General features: G+C 45.4%; 1 pseudogene across 1 annotated transcript in view; it reads right to left on the bottom strand.

Moving 5' to 3' along the window:
* Positions 1 to 24,349, bottom strand: part of LOC149362375 (calcium-activated chloride channel regulator 4A-like) — a 48,875-nt pseudogene that overhangs the window by 3,226 nt on the left and 21,300 nt on the right. Inside the window, exons 5-12 of the transcript XR_016288994.1 lie at positions 21,147 to 21,271; positions 18,563 to 18,668; positions 17,875 to 18,105; positions 14,669 to 14,959; positions 13,337 to 13,521; positions 11,841 to 12,102; positions 6,551 to 6,652; positions 3,992 to 4,189 (exon numbers count right to left, since the gene is read on the bottom strand). The product of XR_016288994.1 is annotated as a calcium-activated chloride channel regulator 4A-like (transcript). The remainder of the gene's footprint in view (positions 1 to 3,991; positions 4,190 to 6,550; positions 6,653 to 11,840; positions 12,103 to 13,336; positions 13,522 to 14,668; positions 14,960 to 17,874; positions 18,106 to 18,562; positions 18,669 to 21,146; positions 21,272 to 24,349) is intronic.

The following is a 24,349-nucleotide window of genomic DNA, read 5'->3' as shown; positions in this document are numbered from 1 at the left end:
GAATCGCTCCTGGTGCACGCACATACATCGTCGTTTCTTCCAAGCGTCTACTGCGCTTTCGAAGCGTCGTCTGCGGCGTACCCCTTTCTCGCCTACTCTTATAAGACCAACTAGAATACGCATATGCTATGTGGAGCCCGCACCAAGCATATCTCATCAGCATACTAGAGTCACTTTAAAATCGTGCCACACGATTCGTTCATTCTGCCTATTGATAGACATCAGTGTACCATAACTTAATATAGAATCATGTACGACAGGTCCGGCCCATCAACGTCGTGTTGCTGCTTCTCTTTGTCTGTTACATTAGCTCTTTTTTTACTTTGCTTAACGAATCGGTCACACCAGACGAGCACCTCGCATATGTCCTCGCACTGGCCATCCGCAAGAAGTTTCTTGCCAACAGACCCGCACCGTCCCATTTTCCGCGTCTTCGTTCGGACTGCTGCCGACTGCGAGCCGTTCACTTCGGTCCCCTTCTACTCTAGTTCGTTTTGCTTTTGCGCTGGTTCTTCAAAGATCATGGCTAGATGTTGGAGAGGAGGAGTAACCGCGAACTTGACAGGACTGAAATACGAGAAGAGGACAGGACGAGCGGTTCTCGTTCTTCAGTCCTGTCAAGTTCGCGGTTATTCCTCCTCTCCAACATGTCAGACCAACTGGCCCAAAGCTTCCCCTTTTTGGATCATGGCTAGAATGGCCTTTACAACGATTTAACTGCCATAACCTGTCCAGAGATCTTTCTTGACTGCTTAAATACTCTGTGCAACGATCTCATGAGGAAGCATTTCTTTACTCAAACACTTTTGTAATACCCAAAAAGCGGGGTCTTTAAGGCAATAAAATGAAGTGAAATGAAAGGTGCGGAGCAAGTTCCATAGTCTTGCTCTCGTTGTTGACAAGGCGGTGCACAATATGGTAGCAAATCAAAATTGGAAGGGTTACAAGAATCGCGGACAGGACGGCACCCAGCACCAGGTATCATTCGTGCATCATGGCCCTATGCTTGCTAAAGCGCCAAATACAGTTCTGTGTTCCTCACCACAGTTACCACTCTTTTAAAGATATCGCATGCAATCCAGTTGGCATATTCCATGGTTCAGAGCTTCACAAGTAAGATTAAGCGCTTAGAGGACTGTACGATGCCCATATTACTCCAAGCAGCATCAGTGGGGAAAAAAAAATTCGATCGGTTACTGCACTGTGAGATGGATATGCCGCCACATAGAACGTCAGGTAGAATGAACAGAAATATGGGACCACTCTTGCTTATTTTAGAGAAAGTTTTTCGGCATGCTCGTGTGCTCTTGTCAACTTCTCGCAGCGCTTTGGTTTGATGTTTTCATAGATAATCCCCATTTTCGTTGCTCTTAAAGAACAGGTAATTTAGCAGCTGGTGACAAATTTTGTCTGCACATAATGTTTCACTTTTAATTTTAGGCGCACAAGATAAACTTCTCGTCAAACCGTCGACGTATTTGCTTTATCAGCACGCAGTGCCAATTTTTAGACTTATAGGTTGTAGAAATTGATAAGCCTCTTTTCTTTACTTTTTTTTCCTTCCCAGAGATCCCTCTAGCTGCAGTCCAATGACTGCTGCTCAATCCAGCTCATTCTTGCACTCACTGTAACTACTGCGTTGCGGTACATCAACTGCCGTGTTGCACTATAAAGCATTCTTCTGAGAACGAGGTACAGATATGTAAATTTGAAAAAGTCGCCCTTCTTAAAACGCCAATAAATTCAAGGGGGAAGTCAGCGCAGGTAAAAAATTTGTTAATAGACAAGAACTAAAGAAATGTAATAACTAAACAACACTCACCATAGCTAAATATCAAAACAACAGAACATTGAAGCTGAGAAGGAGAGAATATTTGTTTTTGCTGGCGTTAGCGACACCTGGAGAGGTTACGTGAATAATGGACTTATATTAAAGTAGAGCGTGATTAACACTGGGCTGAGAGGCAAAACAGTGCTCACGAAGCACTTTCTCCGATCATTCTAATATGCTAACTGAAATCCCAGAACATGAACTATGTTCTAATTCAAATTGAGGACCTTTGTTCTTTTTAAGAAACGATATCCGGAAAAAGTCTCTGAACAAAATATGGTGTGCGTGAAGCGTTTATTTTTATAGTTTTAACACTAATTGAGAAGTTTCTGGTCCTTCCAGAATTACCAGATTTCTTTCGGGGACATTTTGAAGAAAATTGGAAGGGTCGTTTTTTTGTTAATCCTCCGTGGAAGTTCGGCCTCCAGTTTTTTGATTTCAGTGCCAAAATAAAAATTTTGTGATCGTTTAAAATACAAATCTTGACCGACGATAAATAAAAAAAGAGATTAGTACTCAGAAAACCCTTCAGCCTCATGTTCTACGTATTCCTTCTTTTGCCATATATGTCCTAAAAACAGTCCTCATTAAAATGCTTTACTTTTCCAATAATGCTTGCGATTTGTTTTATGCAAGAATTCTAGGAGCCAAGCAATATTTTCGCACCGCTTCCAACAGAAATTTTTGCGCACTATTCCTGAAAAAATGATCAGGTTGCACAAACGTTTATTCGACTTTAAGCAGGGATTTAAACTATCGATTTCGCAAAATCGCAAAACCCATGTTTTCACCTCGTGTGATACAAAAAATGAAGTGTGGGCAGAATATATAAGATGTAGGGAAATACTGTCCCTTCCTATTCCTTACATGTTCAGGGCACTCTCCATTTATTTCCACCGGGTACCACTCTCATTTTCCCTGTCCATGCTTATTTCGTCATTTTTAGTTGTATTTATTTTATTTTATCTACTTATTTCTGTACGGTCTATCTGCATCTCACTCTCCTTTCTGTGTCGAACCCCTGCAAAAGGGGAAAGACCAGACACGACAAATCACGGTGGAAAAAGATGGGTCTGCCGATCGAAATTTGTAAGAAAGATTGGCAACCACCCTTCCACCTGTCACAAATGCAAAATCAACTCCAGGTATTGGGTTTTTGCGACAACGCGGATAGTAGTGCTAACGCAATAAACTATTGAGAGAACAGATACAAGTGTGTTAGAGGCCTTGTGATCACGAAAGAACGCAGTCGTGTTAGAAGGGACATAGAACTATGAGGCCCGTATGCTAGAGACGCTCGGTGGCAGATCCTGGGCTCGTATGTGGGACGTGCTTTTCAGGGCTAAAACACCACTTCGCGGGATCAAACAAAACAAAGAATCTTAGAGTCTCCATGACCCTCAGGGTGCAGAGACAAAATAAATATTTCCGTGACTGGCTTTTCAACGAAAGGCAGCGAGATTTGATCACCTTCCCTGGTCACTGCACGAAAGCATTAAGCTATAGCCACAGCCGATCGCGCCTCGTGTTGTTGTTGCCGAAAAGGCGATGGAACATTCCCACGGTGGGGAATTGACTAGTTTGGTGCAGATCCAAACAAGCTGCAACACTCTCTGGCGTTGTGTTTTGCACATCCTCATCACCTTCCATCTCCGCCGCGAACAGATAAGATGATCTTAACCTCCATCAGAGCTTAATCTGAGTCTAATATCGTCGGCAGACATGCCGATGACTCGGCAAAGCAACAACTTCTGCCAACTAGCAAAAAGACGGGCTTTCACACATGCAGTCGGATCAGGTACGTTAATACCCTACCCTTTTTTAATCGGTTGGGGCTCGGCGGTCGACTTGCGGATGCCGCCGCCAACGGCGCAAAACCGAATAAAGAGCTAACAACAGCTAAAGCAGTTCCTAAAACTACTTCCTAGAATGTTTGCTTACAAACTTCTCACCAAGCACCCGACCACTGTAGCGGTTGCCTAGTAGATAGCTCATCCGCCTCATTTACAGAAGTCGTTGCGCTCATAGATTGAAGATTGATTTTTAACTGTGGCGGCTGTAGGTGGGATTTTGGATGCCGGCGATGGCGCAAAACTGAACGAAGAGCTAAGAACAATAGGACAGTAAGAATCTACGCAAGAGAATCTCGGCACCACTCACACGTGCCCTCGTCCAGCTGGTCTCCAGGCGCAGTCCAAGCGAGGGTGACCAGTCCTCCCAGGGCAGTGCGTTTCGCTCCCAGCACGCGCAGGTCCCGTACAGTGGAAGGTGGGTACACGAGGCCACCCTCCACGGCGCCCACCCAAAGACCACCAGCGTCAGCGTAACGAAAGATGCTGGGCTCCTTGCCATCTGCCTCTGCGTGCAGCGGATCAGATGAGCAGACACACCCTGAGTAAGGTTGTTAAAAGATACGCGCAGTCTGGTGCGCTAAGTTCACTTGCCAGGATGCACAGCACATTGAAGTACTTCGAACTGATTTCGAATGACCACATAAATATTCAACCTCTACCTGGCGTACACACAGTATTGGTAAATCTAAATTTTGGGCGTGTCCCAACACTTGATTCCACACCGAGAACATCGTTGCAGTATGTCAGTCACAGTGAATTTTGCCAAAACCGTTATAATTCTTACGTACACCCTTCAAGTAATCACCCCGCGGCGGGGGGTCAGTGGTTATGGCGCTCGGCTGTTGACCCAAAAGATGCTGGTTCGATCCCGGCCGTGGTGGCCGAAGTTCAATGAAGGCGAAATTCTAGAGGCCCGTGTACTGTGCGATGTCAGGGCACGTTAAAGAACCCTTGGTGGTGGGAATATCCGGAGCCCTTCACTACGGTGTCCCTCATAGCCTGAGTTGCTTTGGGACGTTAAAGCCCAATAAATCAATTACCTTCAAGTAACGTTTCCTCTACAAAATAACCCTCTTCACCCGTATTGCATACGATCAAGTTTTATCAATCTCTATTTGCTCTCACTTATACTGTAGACAGCAGTAATGCAGTATATAGTGGCATTTTTTTTATTCGTAGTTTTTTATTTCCGTGCAGGTTTAGTAGCATTGTATTTCGCCTCCTCTCTAATAAGTGAAGTGCGTTTTTACAGTGAATGCAAACAACCATGGAAAAATTGTCTGCCAGCTAATTCCGGTTCCAAGTCTCTCCCACGCAATGCCTTCTGCATAGCAATTGCCGTGCATTCGGGCTTCGTTTATTCGCTAATCTCTTTGTGCTGCGACACTGCGTATTGCACAGCATCACCGTAAGATCAGCTCGTGCTGTGCATGAACGCCTCCGGAGCGCAGAAAATGACAATTACGAAAGGTACGAGTGTATTCTCGTGGTTATAATATTCGCAGCGTAGACTGCCTGTTCTGCTTATGCACGGCACTCGGCTGTGTGCACGGTTGAACAAGTATAACGCGTTGGTCATTATATATAGCGTTTTTTTTTTTGCTGCACCACGAAAACAACAAAGGCTGAGCTTGCACAGTTTAGCAAACGATAGATGAATTTGCCTCAAAGAGTGTAAAAGCTGCCAGTGGGCTAGCAGACTATCCAAACATGCAACCTTGCGCAGAGCGCGTCTGAACACATCGTACTGCATACGCGTAGAAAGCCTCCTACCGTTTACACTATTTTAGTTGTACTTCATGCGAAAAAACGCTACGAAGCAGAAGAGAGTCGACGTCTGGTTGGTCTTGCGACGATGCAATACGATCAGTGGTGTTGCAGTGAAAATAAATTAGTGTAAGAAGTGAATTACCACAGGGACTGCCGTGAAGCAAGCGAGCAGGGGAAGAAATTTGGAACCGGAAGTATCGGTAGCAGACGACCTTCCCATGAGCCTCTGCGCTGAATCTGGAAACGCACCTCACCTATTGCTGCCACCCCTGTGATATAAATCAACAACCTGCAGAGTGCATCGTGTGACGTACCACGGCGGTTCCGAGAGCGCACCCGAACCGCATGGCGGCCGGGCACGTCGAAGGTGCCAAACGCTGCACTGTACACTCCGTCTCCAGCGGCGACTTCACTTCCTGCGGCAGAGGTGGAGGGATCGCTACTATAGTGGACAAAGTGAACTAAACTTCCGCACACAGGTTAGAGTCATGAATTACTTTCTCACGCGGGCACTTTGATTATGCGAGGAATTCTATGATGAAGTCATTAATATTGATACGTAGTGGTGGCGACAGTCTGGCAGTAAGGAATACCGACCTGCCTCTGCGTGCAGCGGGTCTGATGAGGAGACGCACCGTGGGTGAGGCTGCTGAGAGATAGGCGCAGAGCACATTGAAGCACTCCGAACTGATTTCGAGAGACCTCGTAAATATTTATCCTCGACCGAAGGTACACAAAGTATTGGTGAATGTAAATTTTGGGCGCGTCCCAAAACTCAACTCTGCAGCGAACAAATCGTTGCAGAATATAAATCACAGTGGATTTTGCCAAAATCATTATGATTGTTACGTACACCCTTCAAGTAAGCCACCCTGGACAAAATAACCTATTTCACTCGTATAGCATACGCTCAAATTTTATCGATTTCTATTTTCTCTCAGTACAGATCTGTAATGCAGTATATAGCGGTCTTTTTCCTCATTCCAAGTTCTTTACTTCCATGCAGGTCTAGTAGCGTTGAATTTCGTCTCCTCTCTAACTGCTGCCACTGCTGTCACATAAATCGACCACCTGCAGAGGGCATCGTGGGACGTACCCCGGCGGTTCCGGGAGCGCACCCGAACTGCGTAGCGGCCGGGCTCGTCGAAGGTGCCAAACGCTGCACTGTACACTCCGTCTCCAGAGGTGACATCAGTTCCTGCGTCAGAGGTGCAGGGAGTGAGACTATAGTGGGCAAAGTGAACCATACTTCGGAAAACAAATTAAGGTCATGAATTACTTTCTCAGTAGCTTTATGATGCAAGGAATTCTACGATGAACTTGTTAATATTGAGATGCAGTGGTGGCGGCAGTTTGGCAATTAGGAATACCGACAAGCTTAAAATAGAAACTGCTTATTGGGATGATTTGCGCCCACTGTAGCGGTTAAAGCAGCAAGCGTGCCTGGTGGCTGTCCAAGACCAGAATCTCTTCCGCGGTCGGCAGTGCGCTAGAAAAGCAGAAGAACGCATCTAAAACAAAGTAGAACGATCTCGAAAAAATTGCGTGAGCATGCGATAATTAGAGGCCATCCTAGTCGGGTCTCTCATCAAAAAGTGATAAAGCCGAGTGACAGCGGCTTTGAGCATGACGGAACAGTAGACAGTTTAGAGACAGCGTATAATACGACTAATATCCCAAATATAGCAACATGATCACACCATCTCCTTCGTCCCCGAACATCCAGGTTTCGATGGCAATATCAGGGCTGACGCCCTACCTCCAGAGTCTTTTACATTGTGTGGAATGAAGGAGTCAGTACTGAAAGTGTTCAACATGGAAAGAAGTACCGATTGCAGTACCGCCAAATTACGTTGGAGGTGAATGATTTTGATATTTTCAATGCCTGCCGCTTTCTATTCAAGTTAAAGATTAGGTTATGAAGATCCTGAGATATATTATAGCGGAGAAAAGCTGGAGAAGCTCTGCAATATGAAGACCTTGGAAGCTCATGGTGGGATAAAGGAAATACCACGTAGACCTGAGAGAAAAAGGCATTAAACTCAGAGGCCGCAGAGTGCAAGTCTTTGAAGTATCTAGCAACTGATGATTGCTTTCGAAGGCTTGCAAAGCGCCGGTATGTGGTCTCTTTTGAAGAAGCCGATGCGCATAACGAGCTTTTGTAAAAAACAAGCCTCTTGTTTGTTGGACTTCGTATTTCTAGCTGTAAAATGAGAGGTCCAGTTATTACGAACCTCGGATACAACGAAGGAAAACCGCGCGACAGTCAGGTTCATTTGGAGTGAGCTCGACTGCACTCTATAGAAAGTCTTTCTTTCTTTCTTTCCTTCTTCCTTTCTTTCTTTCTTTCTTTCTTTCTTTCTTTCTTTCTTTCTTTCTTTCTTCCTTTCTTTCTTTCTTTCTTTCTTTTTTTCTTTTTCTTTCTTTCTTTCTTTCTTTCTTTCTTTCTTTCTTTCTTTCCTTCTTTCTTTCTTTCTTTCTTTCTTTCTTTCTCTCTTCCTTTCTTTCTTTCTTTCTTTCTTTCTTTCTTCCTTTCTCTCTTTCTTTCTTTCCTTCTTTCTTTCTTTCTTTCTTTCTTTCTATCTTTCCTTATTTCTTTCTTTCTCTCTTTCTCCGTTTCTTGCTTTCGTTCTTTCTTTCTTGTTTCCTTGGACAAAGGCAAAGAGGCGGCCGAGGCTAAATGCGACGGGGCACCTGACAATAGCCCAGGCCCCCTTGCACAGAATACATGAAAAAAACCATTACAAAGTTCAATCAAGGGGTCGACTTAGGATCAGACAAGAACAATAATTCAAAAGAGACTAGTTGCTGTCAGAATAATATGTCAGTGCAAACAATTTGACTTTCTATACCTAGAGATGATAGGTACAATATAAAAAATATTTGAATGGTACACCGGAAACACAGTCTATAATATCAAACGAATGCAAGCACTACACATTAGTTTTAGGTCAGCAGTTTCTACACCATCAGGCACAACCGTGATATTCATCGCGAAGCTAAGACAGTAGATCAGACCACAGTTCGTAGGAAATGAGAAGAAAAAATGCAAGAAAGAACATAGGTTACACTTTTTGGAATGATTACAGCAATGGAAATTTAATGCTCCTATACACAAGAAACTTCTCACAGTATTTTGAAAAGTTTGTGCCCCTTTGTTGAAGTCTGTCTGTATATACCTTCTGTTCAAAACTTTAGTTATTTCGAAAGGTAATGCTTGACTTCCTTAGATAGTTCTACCTTGCGGCATTTTTCGTTTTGGGTATCAAATGATGTATGCCCTTGAACTATGTACTGAGAAAGTATGCGGCCTGTATCTATGGTTCCATTGCAATAATTTTCGCGTGGTCAGGCTTAAAAATATTACATTTGGCAAATAATGCCTTCGTTCTCACAGAGTGCTTATTTCCTTTATAGACTTTCAGTATGCTAATATTTTCTTTGTTATTACTAAAAATTTGTTGCAGTTACCCAAATAAGGATACCATGACTTATTTTGTAGTAAACTAAAGATTAGTACAGTGCTTGTTTTAAGCGATTATGTATTAGATGCACTTTATAAATGCAGCCTATAGTGCGAGACAGACTTGATTTAACTTTATTAATACGAGTATTCTATCAGAGGCCATGAATGAACCGAACATCCCCATAATTTTGTTCGGCTACCCGTTCAAGCGAGCGTCCTTCAAATGTAAGGCTAACCGTGCTAGAAGCTTGTTTGCTTTTGGCTTAAAAATTAAGTACTTTGTGTTATTTATATCTAGAGTCAAACGGTTTGTCCGAAGCCTTTTAGCTGGAACTCGATCTGCACGTTTGGAGCGTTCTTGGAAACTTCGAATTATGGCCCTGTGCAGCCGATTTCTGTAATTTAAATCGGATTAGCGTCGGGCTCCCGCATTTTTTTAATTCCCCGCAAACGGTGGGAGGAGTTGACAAACCTTTCCGCCAGTCCCGTGGTGGCTTGACGCTCTGCCATCGGCGGAGTCATGCGTAGTGATCGGTGAAAGCAATGAGTCCACGCGTATTTTTGTTTCCGTGGGCCTAATTTGCAGGTATGTACTTTCTGGCTAGACCTATTTATTCACGGAAATCTAAAAGAAACAAAATTAAAGCGAAAACAAAGTCTCCACGCGACTGCCTGAAAGGCACTCCATGCTTTGGTCGACTCCTCCCAACGTATGCGGGGAATTAAAGAAAAAAGGTGGGAGCCGGACGTTAATCCTATTTAATTACGGAAATCGACTGCGCAGGGCAATAAATTGAAGTTTCGAAGAATGCTGGGAACGTTTAGATTGAGTTCTCGAGCTCGTCTTCAGTACACCTTTAACAGAGTTCTCAAGAAAGTCCGCTGTTTCTCCGGTAAAAAGTGCATTAGTACAGTGTGCATGCATTATAATTCTGTGGTCAGCCAGGCATTGCTGTAACTTCGTTTATGTAAATAAGAAAAATGAAGGGTACAGAAATAGACCCTGATGGAGCCCTCCATCAGACTATTTCTGATGGAGGGCCGATTATTAACCCGTATATATTGGCAGCGTTCCGACTACTTACTTCCAGGCAGGTTCAGCGCTGCTCCTCGAATGCCATATATTTCCAGTTGTTTTAAAGAGAATGTTATAATGAGCAGTATCAAAGGCTTCGCTAGAAATAAGCAGAGTAAGCAATTTTTTCAATATTTTAAATTGGTGTATCCTTGATATCAAGGAGTCCAAGCTCTGCTGATTTGTTCGCTTGAAAAGCACATTGAGGATATGTTATCGCTCGGTGCTTCTTAAAAAGCCCCTAACCTGTGAGTTAAGACATATTCAAATACTTTCAAAAACACTGTGAGAATTGAGATTAGTCTGTAGTTAGTGATGTGATTTTCATCACTATCTTTATAAATAGGTGTAGGTTTTGCATTCTTTAACTCGTCTGGAACATCTCCGCTAAAAAGCGTTTCATTTATTATGTGCGATAATATAGGACTTATCAACATAATAGGCGTTTACTAGGCAAGACTTTTACCCCGTGACCACCGCAGAGGAGATGAATTTTATGTTTCTGATTTCCGAAGTTCCTGTCGGAGCAAGCAAAATGAGCCCTACCAAGCTGTCGACTTTCATGCTGCCATATGCACTGTCGTATCCTCTTTAGTAAACATCTACTTTGACAATGTGCCATTTCATGCATTTCCTAGATTCTTCCCAGTTAAAAGCAGATTGTCAATATGTATTTCCTTCACTCTGCATCAAGCTTGGTTCCTTGTAAATTTGTTTTTCAACATGTTCGCTGAATTCTGCCGTCAGGCTGAAGATTCTAGAATTTATTTTGTAAATAATTTGACTTTGCATTCTTGACACCTATGGTCAGTTTGTTTAGTAATTACTTTGTTTAATTGTTTCAACTTACTCACAAGACATGGGTCTCCGTTTTTGATAAAGTAGGGAAACGTTCGATTTTTCTCTTCTGATATGCAGCTCCCTTGCAATCCATGACTTCATAATTTGTTTATGCTTCTTTCGACTTTCTCGCCACACACTGCAGGGAAATAAGCCAACGCATCCGCACCCATGTATAAATCTCACCGTACCCTAGTAGTCTAACGCAACACTGCATAGAAAAAGAGGTTATCAATCTAGCTCTTGCTTCCGCAGCATTTTTTTAACAAATAATCCCGACGTTAGTTTCTTGCCCAGCGCCCTATAGTATTAGCAAGCGGCTCAGAATGCTGGCCTGAATTCCTAGTAAGGTTTTGCCTCCGCAGCTGCGATCATAAAAAAAATTGGCATGGTTTAGCTCTGGTTAAAACTGGTTGGTTGCGAAAGCTTAGCTTCCCTAGCTTCTTCTGATTCTCATAATTTTCGTAAACGTTCTTCTCGTTGTTCCTCTGTTTCCTGGGGATGTGTTTCCGCTTGGCTTCATTCCGTTTAGCTGCTTCGGCTTCTCGTCGTTTCCGCAGTCGTTCATCTTCTTGTTCTTCCGTTTCTTGGGCACGTTGTAGCCTCTTTCTTGCATTCTTCCTAGCTTGCTTGGCTGCCGCCTTAGATTTAAACTGTTCAGAAGCAGTAGAGCAAGTAGATTCAGACATAGAGTCTTCGTCGGTGACTTCCATGGCGAGACTCCTCGAGGAGCGCGGCACGACCGGCTCATCCTGACTGTTGTGGAAAGAGCGAGCTGACGTCACAAATCGCCATAGCAACGGAGAGGCTGACGTCACACCACCTGTTAGCCGCTGCGGCGGCTCCTCGAGGAGCAGGGGGGTCCGCGGACCACGCGACGAGTGGTTAGACCTGGCGTAGTATTGCTTTCGCAATAAAAACTGCTGGCTTCTCTCATTGTGGCTGATCGAGAGCAGCCACCGTTGCAGCACACATTCGAGCACATGGGACGTCACTCCCACTCACCGGCGCCGTCGTCCCTTAGAAGCAAGCTGACTTCTCTGCCCCGTGCCGTACGCACCGATGCCGTGATGTGGGCATCCGGCACAGGCGTGGCTCCGCGCATCAGCTCGGCGTGCACCACTGCCGGAGGCAAGTGTGCGGCGGCCCTTTCCAGCACACCGTTGGCGAGGAAGGCCCGCAGTCGGATCGGCCGGTCGGTGCCCGTCGGCTCCGAGGTGACGGATATACGTCCGGGCTCCGACAGCTGCAGAGTCCAGCGTCCCGTCTGCATGGCAGAGGTCGTCGTTAAATGTTGGGTGTTACGGACAGAACCTAACAAGCGAAGAATATTTGAAGGAACCCCGAATCGGGCAACAAGTAAATTGATGAGCCCTTTCCTCCACTTATTTTAATCCGGGACCATGCTTTGTGGCTTTTCCAATGGTGCTTCCGCAATAGAAATCCCGGAAAAATTTAGAGAAAGCCTTAGAGACAAAACAAGCAGTACTTTCAATGACAAGGGCTTATAGAAGGCATCTTATTCGGAGCGCTGAAAGGAATCTTTCGAGCATTCCCTCAACGGAGCAGCTCCCGGATGCAGGTTAATTTACTCCCACTTGTTGCTATCGTTACCATCCACATTGCACCATGACCGGTTTTCGTACGCTCAAGGTTTCTGAAGAATTTAATATGACTTCCAATGTACTGTAAATAAGCTTTACCGACAATGTGCACTGAGCGCAGTTGTGCACTTTAGACATATGCATTCAGTTTTTGTTCAAGGCAGGAAATTTACGACGAAAATTTTCAAAACCTAGTGCACGAGGCAGCCTTGATGTTTCTGCATTACTCTTGACGCCCAAATACTGCAAACAGCAGGTGAGAAAGTTCTCAGACCCTTCACTACCCAATATACAATGGTGAACACGCAAGCCATTTAAGGAGTGACATGCATACTTTCGTCACAGACTTTATGCGGGTGTCGTCCGTATGTTTTCGGCAGCGATTGCTCTGTGTGGCAAGAATGTTATAGTTTTTTCATTGTCGTCTGTAGCGCTCTCCGCCCTCCTGCTCTCGTCTCAACATTTCTCATTCCTGCGCTTGTTCCGCTTGAAGCTCGCCTTAAATGGCTGGATGAGCGACCTTGCGTGTTCCACTGTGACGTACAGTCTTACGCATGACGGGCGCCCATCCTGCCCGCGTACCCTCCTCCGCCATCATTGGTTTGTGTTCCCTACCACTTCAGCATTCTCAGTGCAATACATTCGCTACAGGTTGCCCGTGGCGCTATTGCAAGTGTAGTGGTAACAACTCAAGAGAGATATCACACACCCACCAAGATTTACGAAACACTAGGGCCAACATCATAATTTTGCACCAACCCTGTTTTCAGTGAAATTCGCCTTACCACAAGCGTGAACAGGCCATTTTTTTATTAGACAAACCGATTTTCCTAGTGTTCTATTTATGCATTAGAGCGTAGAAAATATACTCAAGTGTGCGCCAAAATGCGGCCTCACCAATGCTTTGTCAAGCACAAGCTTGCTTCTTTGGAGATCGGTGTCGTAGGTGCCAACAAAGTGTTCTCCAGATGGACTGACTGCTTCCAGCCGCTGCGAAGAGCTCACGAACTGCGTGTTCCGACCCAGCTCTTCGTCGAGGGGCACCTCAATGCGGGTACCGTTCACGACCACTCGCTGACCACCTGTACGCGTGAAAGAGTGCGCAAATACCGCAGAATACACTGTGCACATCAATACCGTTGACAAGAAGTGAAGTCACAAAGAGCATGAGGTTCGGTTTGGCGAAGAATTTACTTTAGAGTTAAAAAGCAGTGAAGATAAAGTGATGACTTTTACGATACTCTCATGGCAGAGACATCTGTGGAGTTTTTAGCGTGTCCCTTGCCATTTCTTCGAAAATATCAGCATGCCGCACAACTAAAGATCCAAAAAACTTCACGTGCGGGCATGCCTTCTGAAATACATTTCAAACCCAGTAGTCGCAGGACAACAAAAAATACAGCCACTGAGCTGAGTCCTAAGTATTAAGTTATGCAGAATACCTTCGTCTGTCAACGGAAACCACCACATGGAATAAGCTACAGCGGCATGTTCACAAAAAGACCTCAGTGGGTCTATAGCTGGGACTAATATTTTACGCCCCAATGCTTTACCTTTATCAAGAACGACTGCCTTGTCTCCTACGCACGGTAAGGACTTGCAAGCGCAAACATTATTGTATCTTGAGAGCACTCTGGAGTTCGGCTTGTTGGTTAAAAGCAATCATTGCAGAAAAGAGTGTGTATACGCACTTAAGGCTATAGGTTGAACAAGAAATAGAACACACGCATGGTGTGCTGTTAAGCTGTTTTTCTGCAGAGAGTGAAATCTGGGAGGCAAGATGGCTGCGGAGAAAAAAAAATAAACGGAGAAGAAAAAGATTGGCGAAAGGAGCGACAGGACTCAGTGGCGCCAAAGGCCGGCGAACCCAACCCGCGACGAGTGCTGGCTGGCTTAAAAAGGCGCGAAAGGGGTCAATGCTTACAGTCGAGACGGGGAGGCTCCGAAGGTAGCGCTGATTAAATGGCGAGTTAAAACTCGCCAGAAGCGGCCGCGTTAAAGCGGCGTAAAAAAAAAAGTGAGGAAAATGAGGGAAAAGAGGGATCATGACGGAGAGCCCAGGGGCATCGCTGAGATCGGCCATAGACACACCAGTGGTAAGCGACCAAATGGAAGAGAAGGAATTGAAGAGGACTCTTTGGCTAGAGCATAGTTTGACAAGCAGAAAGTGGTACTACCAGGCGAAGGAGGACATTCGACCCAAATGCGTGTGTGCGCTTTTCTGCTCACCGTCACTGGGCGTCCAGCTTCAGCTAGCTGCTCGGCAGCGACCGAGGAGAAAGCATCCAGGATGCTGGAGACCGCATCATCTGAGCCGGAAGCCGTGAACGCTCGTCCACCAGTGTCCTGAGCTATCTTGTCAAGCGTGGCTTGGGCCTCGGCCGTCACGGCCAAAGCATGCAGCGTTACCTTGGCCCCCACCAACTCCGGCAGAATATTGGCCAGGAAAGGAGGCGTGTTTTCTTCACCATCAGTTACAAGAACCACGGCACTCCCTTCTGAGCCGGCTGACTTCAGTATCTGGACCACCAAGTAAGTTTCTCTCACATATTGACGCCTTCTTAAGCGACCTATATGCTGAGCTTGTTTTTCTAGGCATCTGATGCAGGCGAACGCGAAATTTAGAGCGAAGTGTATCAAACATGAAAAGTCCTTTTGTATGCCTTTTACTTCTGAGTACGACTGTGCTTGCACTGCCCATCTAAATCGTGGAGCGAAGCCGGTTTGTCCAGGAGACGGTATTGTCCCTAATCCTTGTTAGACGATGTGCAGAGAAAACACGTGAGGATTGCGTTACTCGCGTGGGACTCGTTGTAATTATCCATGACCCGGCAAGAACATGAACAGATTAATAATAATTTTCCTGCGTGTTGTTGGCTCTTCATGGCTATAACTGGCGGAGTTGCCGCTGCGCCACTGACAAGCAACTTCTACTAGAGCTGCCACGAGAGCGCTAAGCGGGAACAAGGCATTTAAAAGAACGCTTAGAGCACCCTTCCCAGGACCTCTACTGTCGTTTTTCCTGCGCGATACATGCACAATAAAGCTGGGACAGCTGGCTCTTTTTCGTCCGCTCAGAAGAACAATAACTACAGCGCTTCTGCAGGATAAACCCCGTGCTGATAAACGATGCGCGCCTTGGCGGTCGATTAAAGCTAACCATTAATGACTTTTATTTGCCCATGCGAATCGAGTGTACTGAGCACTCAAGAATAATTTTCTACGAGCTATTTTTGCACTCATTTCCGAATGCAGTGAGATGTATTCGAAGGATATGCACATGTGTGTGTGCTCACCGCATATTCAAGGCCTATAATATAGCACGATTATTGAATGCTCTATTTCCGCCGTGGAGTTCTACGGAAAGTATCCCTTTACATGTACCCGTTTATTACACGGGCGTTTTCGTACCTATTCTCCAACCTGGGTATCTTTCCTTCTTTCCTAACCGCATATTCAAATCAATTCAGTTCATCTTTATTTTTAATATTTTACGATGTTGACGTTCTCCTAGGCAAAAGGCTGTAGCAACAGCTTGACGAGGCCTGTAAACCGGCGGCAGGAAACAGTGACAGCAGTACCAAAAAAAATATTATAGAAGGTATCAACTGCTATCACATTTTATCACAGTCACATTTGTCACAAATTTACAAAAGTAAGAGCTGAAGTAAATGAATCAAAACGATATTTAGTTTTAACATATTACAACATGTTGCGATATTTAGGGTTTACATGCACAAGATACTGCAAAAAAAGCGATAATTGCAGATATGAGAGGTCAAACTACCATGTGTATGCTTTTACTGTACGCGTTAGCATTTCACGCTAGAAACAGCAAACACGGGTCACTCTAGAAACATTGAACGCAAAAATTTGCGCGTTATTCAAGCGTTATTAAAACTAGATGCACTGATCTTATTTAGTAATACTGGCACTGTACAGCTTAATGATTGGAGATGGTAATTAGTGCCGTGGTGTGGAATCAACAATTTTTCAGGGGCACGTGCTTTAGAAATATTGCAGCGTAACGTTGCACCTAAGAGTATCATTAAGAATTGTTCATTCCTTTGATTAGCAAAATAAAAGTGGTAGAGGAGTCGGTAACTAAAAAGAGGCTCGATATTGATGACATGATGCTGACGAAATAGTGCGGCTGAAGGATGTTAATATGGCACATTGTTTGTGCAACACATATGGCTTTTTTTTCTAGATGCAGAAGTGTACCGACGTTTTTTTTTTGTAGTCGTTCCCCATACTAGTGTGCAATAGTTTAGGTGTGAACGGAAGAGTGCGTGGTAAACTTGTAGTCTAATGGATAGCGGAAAAAGATAATACTTTGAAATAAGGCACCTACAGCAGATGAGAGTTTTTTAGCTATTTGCACAACATGACTGTGCCATGTCATCTGACTGGAGAATAGGACAACAAGTATTTTATGTTCCTTACGATATATCTTTCATTAGGTCCTAATTTTAGCGCACGACTAGAGGCCAAACGTTTATATTTAGGTGGAAATGAAATTGTTTTTGTTTTTTCTCATTTATTTTTAAGCTGTATATTTCGGATCATTTCAGTAGTTTAGACAACGCATTATTTGCCATTTTAAACAAACCAACTTCATTAGTCGAGCTAAAGAACAATTTTGAATCATCCGAATTTAATACAAATGCAAATATACCAGTGACAAGCTGTTTCCAAAAGGTTGTGTGAGTGCACTGGAAGCGAGAAGCTCCTAGATTTCTCATCATTCGCCAGAGAAAACGGGAGACCGAGATAGCTGCACTGTAGAGCACCCCTCGCCCATTTTAATGGGTAAGAGCTCGGGGCTACGAGGAACACATGACGGCAAGGGGCGTTTTGCACGTAATCAAGGCTTTGCATCGCAAATAAACCTTGTCACTGAAGGTTCCCTCAGCTACGCAGGGTAGCTTCGATCCCAATCTGTCATAATGCTCCAGTCACTTAATTCATAAAAGGAATTTTTTATACAGCATTATAAAAGAAGAGCCACAGTGAAGGTCAGAGTTTTTGCATTGACGGCTCGAACGGTATGGGATCATAACCACAGTAAATCACAGCCGAAGGGCCCGTAGTATGGCCATAGCAAAAACTGTACAGGACTCCTCTGCATGTCGGTGACTGCTCGAAATAGGCGAGAGGTGGCCGCTCCTGATGCTGCCTGTGCGGCCACCAAATCAAGATGGGCCTATACTTAAGAGGACGCTTTAGTTGGAGGGAAGATTGGGAGGCAAATAGAAGAACGCTGTAGAGAATGTTGCGTTTGTTTCTACGCATATCGTGGCGATGACAGTGTAGGCACACTTGTTGGGGAGCAGAAATCAGTATAGCCTGGTGCTCGATGGAACTTTTAGAAGGTTTACTCAGCCGTGTAATTCCTAGGCGTTACAATTCGCTCCTCACGTTTTCTAGCCTACCTTGAGCGCCGCTATGAGCCCAGCGCCGAGCGACGTCCTTCCTCCGACCGTCACACGCCGTGCGGTCTCCCTCAGCCTCTTCCGCACGGTTGCGTTCAGCCTTATGAGGGGCGCCACCACCCTCGCCCTCTGGTTGAACGCGACTAGCGACACCTCCAAGGTATTGTCGGGCGCTCCGTCCTCCAGGAACCGGCCCACGGCTCGGTGCAGTTGCACCAAGCGGTCTCCTTGCTGCAGTTCCAGAATGCGGACGGCACAATGGCTCAGAGAAACGAGAAAGTCTACGCTTTCCGAGAGAGAGGAAGAGAGAGAGAGACTAATGAATAAAGGCGAGGTTACTCTTTCGGAGATCACACAATTCGATCGCCTGTCAGGATATTCTGTACTGAGAGACGGCCTCTACCGCGTCTCGGAGAGCCGCGCCGTGTGGTCCAAACTCACAGCTGGGACAGCTTTCCTCCAAAAACTCGACGCGGCTGGCTTACCCGTGGTATGGGAGCGCGTAAAGAATGCTGTAGCGAATTCCGTCTTCAACAAAGGTACCCCATGAACGCTTCGTGTCACCGTTGACTTGACGTGTTAATACCAGTTTTCTGCAAGTATGTATCCTCGTGTTTTCTGATATACGCTGTTGTCTGCGGTCAGCTTATCTTAGCCATCGCGGCACTGAAACTGATATTAATCTCACCGCCATGCTTGCAGAGACGTCCATGGCAAGAACCAAACGCCCAGGCCTGGATCCAGAGCGCACAACTCGAATTCGAGTAGGCTGCAAAGGCGATGGCCCCTTGAGCCTGCGTTCAAGAAGTCGTGGACAGTTGGTGAACTGGGCATAGAGGGTTCAGAACAAGCGTTATCTTCATGTATGTCATCATTTCGATAGAGTAACCGCCCTTAGAAGGAGCGCAGTGAGGCCTTCTTCATAATGAATTCTGATGCACCTAGTTGTGCTGAACAGAGAAAGTGTAAATATGACGCTTACAAAGAACTCGGCTTTAGGTGATACGAAGCAACGGACATGAATTCCGAGCTCCAAGAAACGAATGCTGCAGTGCCTTCTTAGTGCTTCTGCTGTCCCAGGTAGAAACTTTAACTGAGCAATACACAATTCGGAGTGCGGTTGACTGCGTGAGCTAGGTTAAAATCTCTTAGGCCTAAATTGAGTACTCTAGTGGTGCATAGCGTAGCCTTCGTTGCGCCTAATAGAAGTCATTATGCACATGCAACCTACCTTGTAAAACACATGTCCAATGAATACAAAGCAAGGTAGTACTTCCTTACTATCTACATAGTGTATTTTTAACCTGTGATGCCGGTGTACAACCCATCATGCCATGAGTGAAGATGCGAGCAATTTTTATTTGTGCCCGCGGAACTACATGCTCTAACATTTTGAATAAACGGTTTCTTGAAGCGTATTTATAGAAAGGATGTCAAAGTGTAAGCTGCCAGAGCTGCGGGAAGCCTGCTCAAAGGAAATTTATGCAACTGCTAAGCCCAACACCAAAACAGGCAAACATTTTTCTGTCGTAATATTTCACTGGCAGCTTTACGGAAAAAAATTCTAAATTCTGCTCTTGATTTGATGAGCGCCTGCGTGTTATCCGCAGTTTATCATCCGTAAATAATGAAGGGAGCAATGTTAATTATTTTACTTATCATGGCGTGAATTTTTCATTTTGACATCTCCCGTTTTTTCTTTCTGCAATATTTTGCAATAAAAGGACAGTTAGTAAAGACGTCTTCGAATTTGCCAACTTTTTCCAACGTTTAAAACCTGTGGGAAGTACATGATTATTCAATTTTCATTTTGTGTAAAAATATTTATTTCGGTATGTGATCTAAATAATGTTCCCTGCTCATTGCTTTTCAATAGATTTGAACCTCCCGTGACTTTTGCGTCATAACTGTTATCGAGTTTGTAACCACGGAACCTGGGCTCCGACCCACATTTGTACACTCTTTTTTGCGTTTCAGACATGACAGTTGCGCGAAACACACACACACAAGACAGGTTACGGGACGAGCGCAAACTTACAACTGATTTTTTTCAAAATGCAAAGCACATATTTAAAGGAAGAAAATAGAATGCACTTTGAGCATGCGCATCGGAGTTGTCTACGAAATACTACTGACTTCTGGAAAAACGTACGTAGGCCAGACTGGACGCTGCTTGAACGATCGTGCACGGGAACATGGGTTATCGCTAACAACGGGGGAGGGATCAAATTTGGCAAAGCATTGTCTGTCCTGCAGTCACTGTCGGCCACGGCTTAATGAGATCAGAGTTCTGGGTAAAAGTCGAGATTCAATTGCACGTGAAGTGATGGAAGCGTATTTCATAAAGAAAAGAGGACAAGCATGTATCAGTGATTCTTCGGTTGCACTGTACAATAGTGAGGTAGCCTTTCTCGATAGGACGATGTAAGTTCAGACCTTGGTATGCTACTTATTGCCACATGATGTATAATTTCGATGCGCATGCTCAAAGTGCATTCTATTTTCTTCCTTTAAATATGTGCTTTGCATTTTGAATAAAATCAGTTGTAAGTTAGCGCTCGTCCCGTAACCTGTCTTGTGTGTGTGTGTTTCGCGCAACTGCCATGTATGAAGTATTGAACCAACTAGCCCGACAACACGTTCTACTTAATCATATTTTTTGCGCTGATTCACGGTGACATCATAACCTGCTACGCAACCTCCTTTCGTCCGCATTCAGTATCACGTCAAAATAGCATTAACAATATCGCTTCAGAATGGGAGCAGCAGGCGACAATTCGCCAATTGGCGCACTCGTACCTGAACCTCAATGCGAACGACAGATGTTTATAACCTGATGAGCACACAAGATTCTTCATTTTAAACCCTCAGCAGCTTCAGAGCGCGCATAGCGGATTGTTAGCCAACCTTGTTATCCCACGGCTTTCTCCTTTATGTCACTAGTTTGAATTATTTGCCCCGCGCATTTCTGTCCAGCATACGCCTGAGAAAATTGAGCTCGTCCCTGTTGCAACACTGGCCAAGCCGGCTTCATAGATGCACGCTAGAGCGAGGTCAGGAGGAGTACGTCGAAAAGTAATGCTTTCATGGAGATGAATCCAGGGATAGCCCACAGAAGAATGCGCATAGGTACAGTGAATGCGAGGTATTAGCTACTGTGGTATTGGTAAAAAAACCGCTGGGTGCTTTAAATGTAATAATATGTGGAATAAAACCAGTCAGACACTGTCAATGATGGCTTTAGATCTCTGCAAAGCGAAGGCTAGACTCACCGCCGCATGTCCTCCGTGCCGGAGATCACGCTCCACGTGCTCCGACCGTCGCATAAGGCGTTCTGCGGCGAAGGGGCGTCTCCGTTGTGGGCCAGCTCTGAGCTGTCGTCGCAAAAGGAGTCAACCTGCAAGGTTCGAAGCTCGTCTTGCCAGTCTTGAGAAGGCGTTGAAAGGCGGGACAGAAGGGTGAGAGGGCATAATAACTACCGCGTAACAACAAGGGCTAAGACAGGAGAAGACGCCACAAACGCTAGTGGAACAGAAGGCGCACATGGAAAAGGGCGTTTAAAAGTACGCACCGCAACACTCATGCGCTCTTTGACTTTTCATCTAATGGTGCTGCTTCATAGGAGTCGCCTTGTTGTGTCATGGCAGAGCAACACTGACAGTACCATAGATACGGTATTCAATTAAAGGTATTCGTGATTACCGCTCTTGGTAACGAGCGACAATCTGTTTATTGAAGGGCGATTGTGAAGCACGTTTCTTCATTTTGTGTATTCCGGCCTATAATACTTCCTAATTTCGGTTAGAAATTAATTTTTTGCCTGGCATATAGCGCGGGTTATAACGGCTCAAAATACCACGAACAATAATAAGAAGTCGTTCGCAGAAATTCTCACGAAATAAAGTATACAATACAACGAAACTGAAAAGTGAACACCTCATTGCTCTCGCCAACATATCCTGCGTGAATCACTTCCTCTTTAAGGGCGGTGCATCAGGGCAAAAATTTTTTTCCTTCTGTTAATCGACTATTCCGATGTTAAAAATAAATGTAAGAAAAAAAAACAAAAAAATTCAGCGGGCACTTTGACTGTCTAAAGTGCGTAGAGGCGGAAGCGTTTTCCGCACCACTTTCGCTGCTTCTGTGGCACTGGTGGCGTCACATAAAATTGAGTACTAATTACTAAGTGATGACAAATCACTAATTAATGGTTAATTACTTATTTTTGCCTGAATACTTTCTTTGGAGGAGAAATTCGAGGCCCGTGTACTGTGCGATGTCAGTGCACGTTAAAGAACCCCAGGTGGTCGAAATTTCCGGAGCCCTCCACTACGGCGTCTCTCATAGCCTTAGTCGCTTTGGGACATTAAACACCATAAACCAAACCAACCAACCAACCAACCGAATACTAATTAACTCCTAATTAATGACGCTTAAGCTTCGCCTTTAGGAGTCGAACGCGACAGCGTGTTGTAGCGCTGCCAGGGAGTCCACGGAACGCCACCACCCGTTCGGCGCGATGCCTTGCCCTTTGAACGCAACGCTTTTTGAGGAAAGGAAATGGCGCAGTAATTATCTGTCATCTCGGTGGACACCTGAACCGCACCGTAGAGGAAGGGAGGAAGTTGGAGTGAAAGAAGACAATGAGGGCCCGTACTGAAGAAAATGAAATTGTAATTGAGGAAAGAAAATTACGCAGTAACTGGTTTGGTTTGGTTTATGGGGTTTAACGTCCCAAAGCGACTAAGGCTATCAGAGACGCCGTAGTGGAGGGCTCCGGAAATTTGGACCACCTGGGGTTCTTTAACGTGCACTGACATCGCACAGTACACGGGCCTCTAGAATTACTGTCTCGCATATCTCGGTGGACAGCCGTCAAAATTCAGGGGGGCACTTTTTTTTATGCGAAGCATACTACTTTAGCTACCACTTCAGCCCTTCACCGTGGTTATGCGCCTCCAAATCACGTGATACATGACGTCACACCACGTGACACGATGACGTCACGACAGTAGAGACACGGGGGCCCACCTCGCGCCGTCGCTGTGGTTGTGCGCCTCCAAATCACGTGATACATGACGTCGCACCGCGTGACACGATGACGTCACGACAGTGGAGTATCGACGAATGGGTGGAAGCCCTCATGCGCCAAGTTAAGGCCGCTACCATGACCCTACAGGAGGAAGACGCACCGACAACCGCCGACAGCAAACTCTTGCACATGTGGGAAGCTAAACGAGGCATTGAAAAGCGTCTCCGCACTCAGAGATGGAACAGAAATTTGAGGCGAAGAATAGCCAGGCATAATAAGGAAATTGAGGAATACGCAATTAAACTTTCTGAGCAAAACTGGTGTAGTAGATGTGATGAAATGGAAGGCAATATGAGCCTTTCCAAGACGTGGGGCCTGCTGCGACATCTCCTGGACCCTGATAGCTCAAAAACACAATCGGGCACTAGATTGGCGAAGGCCAGGCACGCGTTCGAGGGGACGGACGCGGAGCTCGTGGCAAAATTAGTAAACACCTATATCGGCGACACAGAATCCCTCCCCCTTCCGCAGTACAAGGGCCCTCCTAACGAGACTCTCGATGCGCCCATAACAGAGGCGGAGGTTAGGGCCGAAATTTTGACTTTAAAGACGCGATCGGCCCCCGGCCCAGACGGGGTTACGAACAAGTTATTAAGAAATCTGGACGACATGTCCATAACGGCGCTCGCGAAATACATGCAGGAAGTATGGAGTAGCGGCCGTTTCCCTCAGCAATGGAAAACTGCAAACGTGGTGCTAATCCCTAAGCCGGGTAAACCGCCCGGATTAGAAAATCTGAGACCAATTTCCCTAACCTCGTGCGTAGAAAAGCTTATGGAACGCGTCATCCAGGCTAGACTGACACGCTTCATGGAGCAGAACGACCTGTGGCCGCACGAGATGGTCGGGTTCCGGCCGGGCTTGTGTACGCAGGACGTGATGCTTCGCTTGCAACATGACATTATAAATTCGAGATCCAAAGACGCGAAGGTGATTTTAGGTTTAGATCTAACCAAAGCCTTCGACAATGTTAAGCATGCGGCCGTCCTTGCGGGGCTTCAGGACATAGGTGTCGGTGAAAGGATGTATAATTACATCAAGGAGTTCCTGTCGCACAGGACGATAAAACTAAAATTTCAGGACTTAGAATTCCCCAAGGTTTACCTGGGAAGTAAGGGAACGCCACAGGGATCGGTGCTCTCCCCCTTCCTTTTTAACGTGGCAATGAGGGGCCTTCCCGCCGCACTCAGGAACATAGACGGCATAAAATTTAGCTTGTACGCAGATGACATCAACATATGGTTGAACAGTGGTAGTGACGGTAGCATAGAAGAGCGGCTGCAGGCAGCGGCAGACACTGTAGTGTCCTACGCGGCCGAAAGGGGCCTTGTGTTTTCGCCGCAGAAATCAGAACTTTTTGTTAACAATCCGAAAGCGCTCCGG

Source organism: Amblyomma mixtum, chromosome 2 (genome assembly GCF_055824585.1).
Source record: "Amblyomma mixtum isolate Tamu chromosome 2, ASM5582458v1, whole genome shotgun sequence".
Classification (NCBI taxonomy): domain Eukaryota; kingdom Metazoa; phylum Arthropoda; class Arachnida; order Ixodida; family Ixodidae; genus Amblyomma; species Amblyomma mixtum.
Note: the sequence above shows the minus strand (reverse complement) of the source record. Positions and strands in the feature narration are given on the sequence as shown.